This window comes from Sturnira hondurensis, unplaced genomic scaffold, assembly GCF_014824575.4.
Source record: "Sturnira hondurensis isolate 20B ecotype Veracruz unplaced genomic scaffold, ASM1482457v3 Scaffold0024152, whole genome shotgun sequence".
NCBI lineage: Eukaryota > Metazoa > Chordata > Mammalia > Chiroptera > Phyllostomidae > Sturnira > Sturnira hondurensis.
This window is the reverse complement of record NW_028096783.1, coordinates 8,573,183-8,587,492: the sequence shown is the minus strand read 5'-3', so window position 1 is coordinate 8,587,492 and position 14,310 is coordinate 8,573,183. Positions and strand designations below refer to the sequence as shown.

The 14,310-nt window shown below is 44.3% G+C and overlaps 1 protein-coding gene across 2 annotated transcripts in view; it reads right to left on the bottom strand.

The window, feature by feature from the left end:
- The window catches only part of CDON (cell adhesion associated, oncogene regulated), a 92,330-nt gene extending 79,204 nt beyond the window's left edge, over nucleotides 1-13,126 (bottom strand). For both annotated transcript variants that reach the window (XM_037038294.1, XM_037038297.1), the window contains exon 1: nucleotides 12,894-13,126. The gene's annotated coding sequence lies outside the window, so the exon portion shown is untranslated. The remainder of the gene's footprint in view (nucleotides 1-12,893) is intronic.
- Nucleotides 13,127-14,310: the final 1,184 nt, after the last annotated feature.

Below are 14,310 nucleotides of genomic sequence, written 5' to 3'. Positions count from 1 at the left end.
AAACAAGGGGTTAAAACTGCCTCAAATGAAAGCCAAGGCTTCCAAATAACTCAATTTCATTAGAGAATGAAGAGGAAAATTCTTTATAGGTTAAAATCTCCACTATACTAAACACAGAACATCAGAGAAAACCAAGTTAAGAAAGATATTAAAATATGACAAGATCTCTAAAATTTCAAAAAAATTAATCATGTAACAGTGAAATTAACCTGCTGACACGGAAATATTATTTTAAAGCCATTTCACTGTAGCCTAAAAATCAGCATACAAATTAATGCATATTAATCACTATAGATAAAACATTACATTACAGACTCTGTTTATACTTGGCAATTAGAGATCTGAACAAGGACTCATTCTTGTTCAGTTTTTCTCTTTTCAAATTAAAAAAAAAAATGTCCAGACAAGGCTCATGAATCATTAGGAGGCCCGGTCCTGATATTATACGAGCTCTGTCAACCTTAATCAAATTGCCTGCCAGATCGTAGATAAGTAATGATTTGCTTGGGGTTCGCGAGGCCAGGGCCTTCCTTCTGTAGTATACACAGCTCCGGAGTGAAAATAAACAGCCTCGCACCTCTTACTGGGAGCTGGACTCTGTTGCTATCACCACCCCGTCTCCACTCCGGCAGAAGAGGAGGAGCAAAACTGGCCTTTAAAAATATCTATTTTTCTTTCTTTCCTTTGCAATCTGGCCGTCAAACCGGTCATGAAACCATTTTTAAACTCTTTCATTAAACAGTTAATAACAGTTGTAATCAACGCTGAAATAACAAATGAGCTGTCATTAAATGCTTTAGAATTGGCTTTTGTTTTATCCAACACTACACAGTGACATAAGACAAAAGAGAAGTAGCTGGCAATTGACAAAAGCAATACAAAAAGAATCACCTAAAACTGTAAAGCTCGTATTCATTGTCTAGCACCCCCAAGAAATGAGAAACCAGATTACGTTTCAACATCATCTGTCAGGCCCTGGCCACAGGGGTTCCACGGAACAACTGTTAAGACAAAGAGCAGATCAATTCCAATTCAGATTTCATATTCATTCCAGTACTAAAGACACAAATGTAAAAGATTTATTTCTAAAAAGCCACCTTGGCTATCCTTACTTTACGTAGAACTGGAAAAGGATTTCAAACTTCATTTTCAGCTCGAATATACTGCTACAGAATTTCTAAGCATCCAAGTACCTGCTGTAAAGAACTGTGTGAGAAAGCAAGGATTCCTGCGGCTGGGCAGGGAGATGAAACGACCTCTTGAGAGGAAAGAGGTTTAAAGTCCAAGACACCAAGGGGTCAATTTTACCTTAGGCAAAATTCACTTCAACATCTTCCATGGGGTCAAGAGCACCTAGAATGCAGCTGTGGTTTACAAATGTCAAGGACAAAAAAACAACTTAGAATTTAACTATTTTATTCTAAGTACAGATAAATGTGTAATTATAACCTAAATTAAGTTTAAAAAGAACAGAGCTTCCTTTTCCAATCTTAGAGAGATTTTGAAGATTACCTACCTTTGAACTTCATTAAAACACTTGTGTCTGATTCCAATGCTCAATCACTGATCATCTTCAAGATTTTCATTTTCATGCAAATTTTATTATTTCATTCATTTATGGTAAATAGCAAAAAAAAAAAAAAAGAGACAGAGAGAAACCCTGTAAAACACTCTGCAATGTACAATGGACTCTACAAAGGTTATTAAGAAATGATCACCACCAGAAACAGGAGGAGGAGAAAATTATTCTGTATATGGAACAAAAAGAATCACGAGACAGATGTCACTGAACTCATAACAATCCTTCAGCGTGGAGCTACACGCACCCAAGGAGTATCTCGGGTCCTCCAATGCCTGTCTGTTCATGCTATGCAGACCGGGGCACCATTCTGCAAGTCCGAAGGGCCCCCCAACAGACAGGGCCCTGCTCTGCAAAAACAAGAAACACTCATTCCTTTGTCACCAGGTTATGTATTTATTAAGTTGTCCACAGATCCCAACAGTATGGTCACTGCAGGTGCGAGCACCAGGCACAAAAGATGCTGGTATTTCTCAGGGAGTCAGAAAGAACTTTTATGAGCAAATGGGGACTTTGCCTACAAAATGTCACATGAGAGATTGTTTTTCCAGGAAACTCACATTTCAACACAATGGGGTAAAAATCCTTAATTGCACAGATAAAAAAAATTCAAAATTCAGTTTCTCATTTTGGTTGTTGAAGTCCTCAGGAACGGGATAGGTGGCAGCTGCCATCTACAACCACAGCTAATTAAGCATTCCGTACATTGGTCCCCTAGCTAAGAACACACAAGTCCGACCCAGCACTAAGGTCTTTGCTCCACAGGGCTAATCATTTCCTTACCTTTTCCCTAATAATCTACTTACCTGGAAGAGAAATCCCAAAACAAGTGAAACATTGACAATTTTTCATTATTTTATTTTATTACTATTATGTTTTTTACTATACAAACTCATTTAATGATGGAACTTGAAAAAGTCAAACCCATAAAAGCAAAGAGTAGTGGCACAGCTGCCAGAAGCCGAAGACAGGGGGAAGGCACTGAGTTTCCAACAGGCAGGAGGAGTAACTTTGTTTCTCCCGCTGTTTTCACGTGGGGCGGGAGACAGCCTCGGCTTACAAGGTTCGCATGTGGGAACCTACCTTGGGACTTAGCTACGAGACTCCTGCTAACAGCAGTAAGATTTATGTAGTCAAATCTCTGAGCTAAAATTTATTTAGGGCCACAAAACACCGATATTGAATCTTTGCACAAGCTGTATTGTACGATGAAAAATCCCAGTGTGGCTGCTGTCATAGTAACAAATGTGAAATTATTTTAAGACCTAACCACTATGACAATAGCTCTTTTAGAATGCCTCCTCAAACACAAAAGAAATAACAAATAATGACAAGCGTGCTTGCCAGCCTAATAATAGGAGACCACAGTTAACAACCCGTCACGTTATATAATAACTCAAAATCGGCTTCCGTTAACCATGGTGTGAAAAAAGCTTCAGCTCCGTGCTACCGGGTGAAAACCCTGGAAGACCTTATGCAGCTCTGCAGATGAAACACAAGTACCGCCATGTCTCTGAAGAGACAGATCCAACTAAAATACACAATCACTTAAACCGTGAGGACCCCAGCTTGGGATCGGGAACTCAGCACAGACGTCTGATCTGTGTTTGTTTTAATTTTGAAAAGGGCTTGGCCATAAAAAAGAAAGTATGCCCAATTTTCAATAAATAGGAAACAAAAGACCCGATTAAGAGATCAGAACGGTCCAATCAGATTACGACTTGAAATGTGTCCTGAAGCAGAAGAAGTACTATTTCGAGTTAGGTTTGCGATAATCCTGCTTACTGCGGAACACAAGCTGTGGTTTCGTCCTGGATGTACATACACGATTTAATCGGAGGAAACCATCCAACGACCTTGTTCAAGAAGGTGAGCGCAGGAAGACAGACACCCGAGGTAAATCGTGAATGCGATGTAGCAGTGGGAATGTAGTCCAGTTCTGCTCAGGAATTTAGTGATCTACTAAGAATTACAACATTTCTTCTTGGTCTTCCACAGTCCTGGGAACTGCTGCTCAGGTGTTTGGACACAAACTGGGATCCCAGTACGAGAGTTGTCACTAATCATGCTAACCGCTACACATCTAACTTCACAGCAAGAGTGAACGGTAATTTGATTGGCCATATGAGGCTATTTTACTGGTGTTTATAAAGAGGAATAAATAGCACCTGTCCCACAAAAACATACCGTCACATTCATAATGGCATTCACACATGCTCCCTCGCACGGCCATCTTATAAGCCAATCATCACACTTTTTCCATACACTACAACCTATGTAGTATGGCCAAATAATGAAGCTTAACTCCGTTTTACAGAAAAGGATTCTTTATATCCACTCGTATACTCTCATAGTCAACAACTGAGAGAAACAGTTCAAATTACTGACACAGACGTAAGTGATACACAGTACGTCCACCCCCCTGAAAATGTTCGCTCTCTAATTCTCATTGCCTGGTATTCCCTGAGTTGTTATTTTGTTATACACACGCCCTGAGGCAAAGCCATGAAAATAAGCCAAAAGAAATGGGCAGGAAAATGCCTTATCCCTAGCTTATGATGCTATTTTTCTTTTTATTGGAATAAAAGAGGCTGCCAAGTTCTGATGTCACCACAGAAATTTTATGGCCTGATAAAAGTAGTCTTTTATCCATTAAACACTCGTCCCTCTTGCCAACTTTACCTCCAACCAGGTGGTGTGTGCGATTACTCACTAAACAGATATCATGTTATAGTAAAACAGAGAATACTAATTACTTTTACTCCAATACCATAAAGAGCCAGTAACTGTCAGAAATCTCCCTGACAAGAGACAGAAGCCAGAATGTACTTTTCAGTGCCTTTATATCCAGAACTCCTGTAACACTTAGGGTTTGAAAACAAGCACGCGAAACATGACATCAGCTCTCTAGAGACATTTAACGTTTCACGGAACAAAAATACACATTTTAAATATATAAAATTGTTGAAATATTAGACAAGTGTCCCAGCAACAATGTGACAGTCGATGTCCAAATATCGTCAACAGTTAACTGTCTTTTCTTTATCTATACAACTTTCTTTATTATTTGAAGCTGTGGTACACCTGAACTTGAGAGAGACACTGATTTCACTGGATTTTTAAGGACCAAATTGGGTGTTCAAATCATCCCTGGACCTCAAGGACACAATTAAGCATCTTGCTACTCAGTGTGGTCTACCCAGAGTCATCAACATCACCCGAAACTTTTGAGGAAGGGAGAACCTTGGGACTCACCCTCCTCCCAAACAGGCATCCGCACCTGAACATCTCCCGCGACATTCCACTGCCCCTGAAAGTTTGCAAAGCTTCAGCACTGAGGCCTTGCCAGGCACAGTGTGAGGAAGAGGTGAGAGGAATGATCGCATAAGGGGGAGATCACATTGTCCTTCAGGAGTAAGATAAGGCCCAGACGGACAGCACACCTGCAGGAGAGAGGAACGCGCGGCAGCTGAGGACGGCAGAAGCACCAGGTGGGTGAGGCGCCCTATGTGCCCCACTGAAGGCCCGGGCTTCCATCAGCGAACAAGTCAGGGCCTTGGGGGTGGGGTTATAAGAGCAGTCACATGGTCAGACTTATGCTTTAGGAAGATCATCACCAGGGCAAAATGCAAAAAAATGGGTGATTTGGGCAGAGAAAACCCAGACTAGAGACAGGAAAATGCGCTAGTAGCAATTTCAGCAGGAGTTACAGTGATTGCTCCACCTGGCGTTCTGAGTGTCCTCTCATCCCTCCCCCAGAGGGGCACGATGTGGGAAGAGACGAACATGCTTAGGGGTTACACGGAGGGTGCAGACGTTACATGTGTAGACAGAATCACAAAACAGTAAAAACTCAGTTTACTCTTCTCCTGTAAATGATAGAGAAAATATTATTTCAGCCCTGGATGGTGTGGCTCAGTGGACTGAGTGTCAGCCTGTGAACCGAAGGGTCACTGGTTCAGTTTCCAGCTGGAGCACATGCCTGGGCTGTGGGCCGGGTCCCCAGCTGGGGGTGTGCAAGAGGCAACTGATGGATGTTTCTATTGCACATCGATGTTTCTCTCCCTCTCTCTCTTTCCCTTCCCTCTCTCTCAAAATAAAGACTTAAAAAAAAAAGAAAATGTTATTTCAGTGCTTTGGGATTCCATACTCTTTTCAATCATTCTAAATATAAATTATGAACATAAATTATTAATGTATATTTACAGATACAAAATGTGCACACGGTTAGGTTAAATAACCATGGTCCCAGATACAGTCTCACTGCTTGGATACGTCGCCGGTATAGGCCTCTCTGCCCCCATCTGAGTTACTTCTCGTTCAAAGTGTAGAAAAGTTTGGATGGAGGAAAAAAGGTGGGGAGACAAGAGGTACATTTATCCATTCTTATTCTGTGTCTAATTTGTTGTAGGGGTAAATAAATAACTGGGCCAACAGACAGCTTCAAGTACATTCTCAGACATGCACCTACATAGACAGGGGGCAAACACTACACCTGTAAAGTGTTTTCATTTCTGATACCATATACTTAGAATACTGGAAAAAGACAAAGTCTGACGTTTTCTTATGAGTGAAAAGACAACTTACATTAAAGTTAAGAAAGAACCAGCAAGTGGAAGCAGTCCTCAACTTCATACTAGGGTTGGGCTGAGAACATTTATCTATCCAATGGCTGTTTAAAACTTTTTAAAGCATTTTCTCCCTCTGAAGTCATGCACATGGTGGCTGTGCAGATTCCTGCAAAGACTATTGCGGGCCATCCCAGTGTTGTGAAGGCCCTGGCAGGTCACGTGGTCACTCGGTCACCCACGGAAGCGAGCCCGTCCACAGTACCTGTGCAAACGCCGCTTGAACATGTCTGGTAATAAGGGGCTCACGCTGCTACAAAAGAGCGTTTCCCATCATGAGGCAGCTCTATTTATCAGACAGCTCTTCCTTCTTTTGAAACAAAGGCTGCATCTTTTGAGGGCCCTATGGAACAAGAGCTGCCACATACCTCACTACCTCAAGTCCCCCCACCCCCACTGAAATCTGGGCCACTGGTGATCTGATTTGGTAAGAAAAGGGGACAACCTGCCCCTCTGGAGTGCAGGCGAACCCATCCCTGTGCAGGGCTGGACATGAAGAATGGCCTGTGTCAAGGAGTTATGAATAATAGATTTAATAAGATCACAAATGCTGAAAACGCAGCGTCTCCTGAGAGTGAAGTGGCTTGTGTTCAAGCAGAACATCCAGAAAACCCTTCATCAATATTTCCAAGAACAGAACTATTAGTAACCTTGACCACAGTTCCCTCCAAAGTGTAAATAAAAACAAGAACTTCTGATTCACCAGCATCACCTTGCATTCTGGACTCGCTGTTTGGGGAAATAAATTTTGCTTGGCAGACGAGGGCATTCCGACACGACCAGCAGAAATCCCACACACGGAGGAGGCACCGCCTGCCGGCCAGGTCTGGCTGTGCCCCGACCGAGGTGAGCAGGCCTGGCCTTCAGGATTTTCCTGCAGCCCAGCAACATCCTAGCTACGTTTTCTTCCATTTTGGGTGGACTTATTTTTCAAAAGAACGTAGTGGTTTTCGTTTTCTTCTGAAAGAATATTACCCTAATGCTGGGGTAATGATTACTTCCGTACAACGCTAAGAGTTGATTACCGCATTGAATGCCAGAAATGAAGGACCTGAGATAACTCAGATGGTCCTTCTCTATTTTGAGGTTCCCTCTATTCCCTTCCAGAAACAAAAAAATAAAATAAATGCAGTTATCAGAGAATTTGACTTATGGAATGGCAACTGTAGGTGATTATGTCACCTTCAACCCATTTTTCTGTATCAAATAAGGTCATGGCTATTTTCCTAAGCTAGCCACTGGGATCTGATTTTCTAACAGTTTAGAAAAAAGTGTCATTATTTTTTTCCCCAATGACCACATACCTACCCAATGTGCCAATCAAATGAACTATGAATCTCAAAACACACAAAAGATGCTACAACCATTTACAATGCATGTATGATTCCCATACAAGATAACAGACGCATCTCACAGATGTAACGAGCGGTGCAAGGAACCAGGGATGAGTCCATTTTTACCAAGTTCAAGAACAGGCAAAACTGATGTACCCTGGAAACTAATGGCTAGTCAGAAGGGTTTCTCTCGCTGGGGGTCGGGCAGGGCCACCAGGGAGCCATCCGAGATAAAGGAAAGGGTCCACGACTTGACCCCAGGTATGTGCAGATGTACACATGTAAAGCTTCATCTAGCTGTTCACTCAGTGTACGTTAAATGCATGCCTGTGTACATTTTTATATTACACCTCAACTGGAAAAAGGCAACACATTGTTTCCAAGTGCCTTTCAAGTTTCGATTGCAAAATAAAACTGTAGCGTTCAAAGTACAGCAGTTACACGTGCCACACTATTACTAACTTCTGAGAGTTCCTCATTATGTAGTACTTCAAAGAAATCACTTCTGGGTCAAAGTAATAGACTAATATACAGGAGGAATTACTGGAAACACCAGCAGCTAACACTCACGGAGGTTTTCCCGTTTGCCCAGCACTTTCCTTTCATTATCTCCTGTAATCCCCACAGCAGCCGTAAGAGATACTATTGTTATCACCCCCATTTTGTAGAGCGGAAGACCAAAGCTGAGGTCAAGACCGCGGCGCAGGCTCACACACATAAAGAGGTGAGCCAGTCTGTAACAGAATAGCTGAGGAGCAAGCTAAGTGTCCGCTTCTCAGCTCTGTTCGCATTAGGGTAATATAAAAATAAGATTGAACACACAGTTCCAAGCACCGAAACAAGAGCAGAATATATAACCTAGGTTCAGTAACAGAACTGTATATATTTTTCCTCTCAAGTAAGGTGTGACGAGCTTCACAGTTCCTACATTCTATGATTTAAGACAGATCACTGGCTCTTAGGAACTGAACTTTCTACTCACATTTCAACTGACATGGAGGAAAAAATATTCTTTGGGGTAGTTTTTTCATTATCTTTGCCTATCAAAATACATCACACAGCAAAGGGGCTGAACCACTACAAACCAAGACAAGCATCGTGCTAACTTCAGTGTTTACTCCAGGTCATTCCCAAGTCCTTTCAATGTGACCATACTAGTAGAAGGCATGCCCAGGATTAAGGTAGAAAAAAAAAATGACAACATATTCTCTCAAAGGTTCCGTTATTGTCTAAACACTGCATGGTGAGGGGAATTTGGTAGGACTACCTGGTAATAGAGGGGGAAGATCTGTGACATACAACGTGATTTTAATCAGGAACAAAGTATCAAATTAACAATCCAATGAGCTACTGCATTCTTCTGCATTACTTGAAAGCTACAAGCACTGGAATTCAGGCACATGTTTAACTATTCTCAGAAGATGAAAAGCAACGAACTACACCGTCCAAGATTCAGGACTGCCCTTCCTTGAAAAGTACACAAGAAACAAACTGGGCTAATGCTCTGCAAAATGTAGCTAGAAATTATTTGGGTTAGGATAGGAGGGGCTGAGGGAGGAAGATCCACAAATATTTCTCAAAAACTTGGCTTCAAAAGTTTTTACAGAATACTTTTAGTAGATAGATATTCATTTACTTGTGGCTCCTAGCAAATCTGCAAAGCAATTCCTTAAAAAAAATACTAGAAATCAGAAAGAATTCTTTAAAACACAACAGAAGAGAGACATACCCTAAATGCATTTAAATTCTACAATAACATAACAAAAACACAGTAAAATCATGCAAAAACAGGAGAGCAAACTAAAATACACCTATTCAAACATGCACTTCACCGCTGCAAAATGATTTGCTTCACCTAAAGGTCAGGTTTGGCTCTCAGTTTAAAAAGTTATTAAGACAATGCATCCACCCTTACAGGCAAGACCACACTGTAACACAATTTTACATATTTACCAACTCATCCTTGAGAGAGAACTTACCAAATCTGCAACGTGTGTATGCTTGTGCTTCGGAGGGAAAGCAGAGAAGGGACGTTCTGCACTTAGCAGTGGCGTTCACTTCAGGGCCACCAGCACACAGCCCTGCCAGCAGGGAAGTCCTGACTAGCAGTCTGCCTCTGGGCTGGGCTCTTCTCGAAGGAGATAAGCTGTTAAGTCATGCCTCGATTTTAGGTCTGCTAACATACGGAGTCTTCTAATGCAGTTCCTCTCCCCACCCCTCCCTCCACTCCCCCCTCCCCGCTCCGCTCCCCTCCCTCTGCGCACACACACACATACACACACACAAAAAAGGCACTGCAGGGCAGAAATTCCTCAGGTGCTCGCTAATGGAATTCCCAGGGTCTCGGAGCCGCTTCGGGGATCAAGAGATCTCATAGCCCCTGCTGGGGTAAGGAGCAGCGAGTCTGTTCCATTTAATCAAATACAGAATGAATTTTCAGCTCTATTCACTAGCTTGTCTCCAGGGCTCTCAAAAGGCACCAGGCAGCTAGGCTCACACACATGTGGCTCTTTTAGGCAAGTATAATTAGTTTGATTTTAAAAAGCCACATTAATAATATCACCTCAGGACCATTATTCAGGGGACAGATGACAATGATACTGTATGTTTTAAGCCTGACAATGGGGGAAAGAGCACAAACAATGAGGGAGAACTTGAAGGATTAAAAAAAAACCCCAACAAACCCGTTTTTCATTTCATCGTAATCCCATATTTTTAAAGTGACATTAAGTATATTCCACACACTTAATTTTAATAGAAAAGAACTGAGTAAAGCCCTCCTCCCAATTCTCTTGAAAGTGAATTAGTAAAACTTATAAATGAAATGTTTATAAATAAATGGGATGTTTACACACAATATAAAATTTGAAATAAAAACAACAAACCAGTCTCTAATTGAATCCAAGTTAACAGAATTTCTTAGGAAAAGGCACCAATCAGAAACTGTAAATCAAGTTCTTCAAAGCAATCTATTTAGCAACCATGCTGCAAATTCCCTTTCCAGTCTAATTAGTTGCTATTAAGCGGTATGATCATCTATCTAAATGCTACCTGGTGGACAAATCTCTTCTGATGTATTGTCTCACCTACACTTCTACAAATACTAATAACAAGTACAAATGCTAATAACAAGGTGACAGCTAATGCAATTAAGTGTCATAAATAACAATTTTTTAAAGTAGTTACGTTTAGTTTCCCACCCCCAGCCTGATTGCACTAAGATAATGCTGAATTCCTGAAGTCATTTCCCTGAAAATTTTACTTAGACGCCATCACTGAATTTTAGTCTACATGTTTGCCAAAGAAACATTTCTTCAGAAGGAAAATTTTACTTCAACTTTTATTTTGACAAAACCAGACATGAAATCGTCCAGAAAGCCATGAAAGCGAAAGGGCAAAGTGGAAAAACACAAGAGGGAAGCAGGAAAACGAGTCCACAAATATTACCTGACCTCTGTAGGGCCCTAGAACAGAGCTCCCATTCCCATGCAAAGCCCTGCCTCACGTACACCTTGCAGACACCAGGTGAGGGTCCTATCTTAAAATGAGCTTTACGCCTTTCATGCGGTCAAACCACCTGCAAAGATGGCAAAACGTGATGCAGAGCCCAGCATAGACAGGCCAGATCAGCGTGCTCCAAGCCCTGAGACTTCCCTGTAGCTCCTGACGTGAGAGTGGAAATGCTGAAGTGCTCTCCACGGAAGAGAAGGCCGACGAGAACCACAGGCGTCCGCCACGGCATCCCACGTGAGTTACTGCACAAACAGGACCTCGAGTCCCTGATTTTCCTGGTTGACTACACTATTCAAACAAAGACAGATTTCCTAAATACTACATCTGAGTTTTTGCATGGAAGTTAAACAATACCCAGTTGTGTGTATATTTTTCATAGAAATATAAATGTTTCTGCTCTGTACACTGCCAGGCACACACCCCAGACAGGTCTTCACAAAATGAAACAGGTTTTCGCTACATTCTCCTCATGGAACTTAAACGTATGAGGCAGCTTATTTCAACATGTGCTTAACAGAAACTATAGTATTTGGTGCTCTCTGGGTCCCTACGAATGCTTTCCAGTTGTGTACTAATTTAAAATTTCCAGAAATTTTCTGAAGTTTCTTTCATCTTGTCCTGTAAGTTGAACTACTGCCTCCCTTCTCCACATCCCACCCCCCCCCTCCCCATTTACAACATGAGCTCTGCCCTGGCCACCGCTGTCTGCCAAGGCTGCAGGTTTGATCCCTGGTCGGGACACATGCCTAGGTTGGGGGTTTGATCCCTGGTCAGGGCAAATACAGGAATCAACCAATGAATACTTACATGGGTGGGACAACAAATCAATGTTTCTCACCCCTCTGCTCTTCTCCCTAAAATCAGTATTTTAAAAAGAGCTCTAAAGTGTAATAGAGTGTTTAGAATTACACTAAGAACAAACCCATTTCATTCCCAACCCCCTCCAACAGCCTCCTCCCAGACACTGCCCCATTAGGTAATGCCCATCGTCAGCTGAGAGGCTGAGGGCTATGGCATCAGTGAGGCATGGAATCAGAACTGGCCTCTTTCATCTTCACTGTCCATTAGGATGAGAATAAATCTCATGTTCCCTTTTAGTCCAACATTCTGTTTCCCAAGGTGTCTGATTTAGGGCACAGAGGCTGCCATTCTGTTAATGAGGTTCTCTAAATTCCAGATCTCGGCTGGAAAGCAGCCTGCCCTTAAAGCACCTGCCACCGTCTTCAGTCCCGGCCAGGAAAGACAAGCATTCTGCAGAAGAACTCCTTTTGGTGAGCCTTCCACCTGACTTGGTGGGGTTCGGAGGAACAATGAAGGGAAGACAGACAGAGTCCCTCTACCCCCCTCAGTGATTTATGACTGAAATTCCTAGATGCAGAGAGAAAGCAATAAAAGGTCTGGAGGCTGCAGGCTGAAATCAATAGCGAGCTGCAATGTATTTAGAAATGATAATGCAACCCACAGAAAGCTTACGGAGAAGGAAAATGAACTCCCTGGGGCTGGGAAGTCAGTGCGTCTGTGACGGCAGAGAAAGATACATTGTGCAGGACGTTTCTTCTGCTCACCCCACATAAATCACCGTCCCGCGGGCGCCCCGCGGGTGGAAGCTGAGGGGCGGGGACCCCGCTCTCTGCGGACGGGTGGGCGACCCTGCTCTCCGACAAGCTCGTCCCACCTGCACGGCGCGTCCCTGTCACTGACACCCCGCCTTCCACCGGGTGGGGGGGGCGGCCCAGTGTCCCCGGACTGCGCCCGATCTCCGGACCCCGCGCCCCGGGGCCCGCCTGCAGCCCGCCTGGATCGCCCGTCTCCCGACCCCGCGGTGGGACCACCTCGCACCTCTCGGCGGGCCGGCGGAGCCCCCAGACCTCTTGCGGCAGCCAGCTCCCACAGCCGTCCCAGGTCATCCCGCGCGGACGGCTACCGCGGCGACAGCAATCCGAGCGGCCTCCACGCGCCGGGCGGGGGCGGGGCGGAGACGCGGGTCCCCGCTCTCCTAGCGCGGAGCCGCGCACCCTGGACTCAGGTCAGGGGCGGGGCGGAAGATCGGAGCGCGCCCCCGCAGCCGCGTCTGCCCTCCCAGGCCTAGGCGCGCGGGCGCGTGACCCGGCAGCGCGGGCGCGCGCCACGAGGCCGCCCCGCCCCCGCCGGAGGGTGCGCGCGCAGCCGCCAGATTGAAGGTGGGGGTCGGGACGTACCAATCTCCGCGGGGGTCGGGGGAGGCACCGTGTGCAGGAGGTCTCCAGTCCCCTTCCTGCTTGCCTGCAAGAACACCATTCCGGAAAAACCGAGTGGAGTTTCTGCTTTGGTGTATGGTAGGTGAGGAGGAGCTGCCTCAGCGATGCTCGGAGGTTGCCACAAGACCTGCACTCACTCTCACTCTCCCCTCCCCTTAACTTCCCCTGAGAGGCGACAGTCCTAGCAGTCCACAAAGGTCCGCACGTCCGCGGGTGTCTCGCAGGCTGTTCGTTCTCTCTCCTCTTACGTGGAGTGTGTCTCTTGGTTCCATCTTCTTGGCGCTGTGGTTCCTTCGCTTTTTTACTATTTTGAGTGTTCTGTTTCTCCTGCGGTTTCACCTGGCTTTCCAAGCTGCCCTCCTACCCTCGCAGTCACGCGAGCAAGCGACAAAACTTCGTATACCGAGAGAGAGTCTCTGTCCTGGTGAAGCCAGCGTGGCCTTTGGTCCCAGCGTCTAACCAACTTGTCGTTGGACCCGCCCCAAGTCAATTGATCTCACTGAACTTCAGTTCAAACAGAAAAAGGAGAAAAATAACTTTTATTTAAAAGATTGTCGTGAAGCATAAATACACTGTGGGAAGGGGCGCAAAAGAAAACAACAGAATCTTGCTTCCCACCTTCTAAGTTCTCCCACCTGAGCTAATGAAATTAACAGAGACAGTAACAGGAGACAATGTCCAAAGTTTATTAGGGATGTGCATGCGGGGGTGCCGTGAGATGTGAGCCTCGAAGACACACTAGGAAACGGAGATTTATGTGTCGTTTTGAACAAAATAGAAGGTGGGAGTGAGGCGGGAGCCTGGGATTTCAAAAGGAAAACTGGTAATTCACAGGTGGACAACATGTGGTAAATAAATTCTTCCTGGACAACCCAGAACAATGAGATACAGAAGGAAGTTCAACAAACAGGCTTTGCTAGCTTTCTTCCTACCCACCACATTTAATTCCTAGGTGGGAAGGCAAATCTGCTAAGGTGCCCTTGCTCACTGTTCCCTTCCTAAAGCAGGTTGTTCTATCT